Raw genomic sequence first — 2308 nt, 5'->3', positions numbered from 1 at the left:
TGAGTACAAGGGCAGGGAGGTGTTGCTACAATTGTACAGGGCCTTGGTGAGGCCACACCTGGAGTATTGTGTACAGTTTTGGTCTCCTAACCTGAGGAAGGACATTCTTGCTATTGAGGGAGTGCAGCGAAGGTTCACCAGACTGATTCCCGGGATGGCGGGACTGACCTATCAAGAAAGACTGGATCAACTGGGCTTGTATTCACTGGAGTTCAGAAGAATGAGAGGGGACCTCATAGAAACGTTTAAAATTCTGACGGGGTTAGACAGGTTAGATGCAGGAAGAATGTTCCCAATGTTGGGGAAGTCCAGAACCAGGGGACACAGTCTAAGGATAAGGGGGAAGCCATTTAGGACCGAGATGAGGAGGAATTTCTTCACCCAGAGAGTGGTGAACCTGTGGAATTCTCTACCACAGAAAGTTGTTGAGGCCAATTCACTAAATATATTCAAAAAGGAGTTAGATGAAGTCCTTACTACTCGGGGGATCAAGGTATGGCGAGAAAGCAGGAATGGGGTACTGAAGTTGCATGTTCAGCCATGAACTCATTGAATGGCGGTGCAGGCTAGAAGGGCCGAATGGCCGACTCCTGCACCTATTTTCTATGTTTCTATGTTTCTATGACTCACCGGGACACATAAGTGAGATGCCCCTTGAAAACCCCGAGCTGATCGTGTACGTGGATGGGTCCCGGAGATATATTCAGGGGACCCCGCATACGGGATGGGTGGTGGTAGACGAAGCGCTAAACACTGTCCGAAAGGGAAGGTTAGACGGAGGACTGTTGGCCCAAGTAGCTGAACTCACTGTCCTGACTGAAGCCCTCCAACTGGCCGAAGGCCGGCGGGCAAATATATATACAGATAGCCACTGTGCCTTTGGGGTAGTCCATGACTACATACTGCCTGGGCCAGGAGAGGGTTCGTCACTTCGGGCGGGGAGGCTATCAAACATGAGGGCTGAATCAGACTACTATTAGACGCCGCCAGTAAACCCGCAGAGGCAGCAGTGATCAAGGTTAAGGCTCACCAGAAAGTAGTAAACAATGTCCAACGGGGCAATGAAGCAGCGGATAAAGCGGCACAGGAAGCAAATATATCCTCAGAAGTGCAGGAAGAAGTTGTACGTAGTATCATTACCAGGGAAGATATAGACATTGTGAGATTACATGCTGATTAAGTGATGAAGAAAAGAAAGATTGGGGCACAAAAGGAGGGAGCCCGGGTGACGACTTTGTATGGAGGAAAGATGGGACGGTGATAGCCCCGGCTTGTATCAGACAAATGCTCATGGAACTACACCACGGCATCAGTCATGTTGGACGGAACGTCATGATAACAAACATAACTGGGGATTGGTGGTGTCCAGGAATGGGACGGGACGTAGCTAAGTTCTGTCAGCAATGTGTCACGTGTGCCCAGCACAACCCAGGAAAGGCCATTAAGGTTAGAATGGCTCACCAACCACGACCAAGGGGGCTGTGGCAGTGTATACAGATAGACTTCACGGGACCGTTACCATCCTCAAGCGGCAAGAAATACTGTCTAGTAATAATAGATCAGTTTACGCGGTGGGTAAAAGCGTTCGCCACGTGAAACTGCACCGCAATCACGGTGGTCCAAATATTGGCAGAGGAAGTAATCCCACGTTGGGGCGTCCCTATCCAAATCGATTCCGACCAGGGAACCCATTTTACCGGACAAATAATGAAGGAGGTGTGTGCTACGTTGGGTATTAGACAGAAGTTTCATATCCCCTACCAACTGCAAAGCTCTGGGATGGTAGAACATATGAACAGGACACTTAAAACAGCCCTAGCAAAGGCCATCCAAGAGATGGGACAAGCTTGGGCGGATTTACTACCCACAATCTTGATGAGACAAAGGGCAATTCCTAACCGAGTGATGGGATTAACTCCATGAGTTGATGACAGGCAGGGCGATGCACCTGCCGGAAGGAATCATAACCGGGGGATCCGACGTAGGACCCCCGAGGGATCGGATTAGAAAGTACGTCTTGGAACTGAGTAAGCAACTTGAGGAATTGAGGAAGGAAGTGAGGGAACGGCAAGCAGGCAGGGATGGACAGAAGGAATTGGAGGACCAGGGGGAGGTCCCGCAGGTAGGCGCGAAGGTAATGGTAAAATGTCTGCCAGGACGAACGGGGTTTGCTCCCCGTTGGTCTGGCCCATTTGAAGTCCTAATTAGCGAAGATACGTGCGCCTGCATAGATATGGGTGGGGTTGGCCGATGGAAACATTGGGCTCATCTTAAAGAATATGAATCCAACGACCCCAGCACAAGTGAA

This window comes from Pristiophorus japonicus, unplaced genomic scaffold (assembly GCF_044704955.1).
Source record: "Pristiophorus japonicus isolate sPriJap1 unplaced genomic scaffold, sPriJap1.hap1 HAP1_SCAFFOLD_670, whole genome shotgun sequence".
NCBI lineage: Eukaryota > Metazoa > Chordata > Chondrichthyes > Pristiophoridae > Pristiophorus > Pristiophorus japonicus.
Note: the sequence above shows the minus strand (reverse complement) of the source record.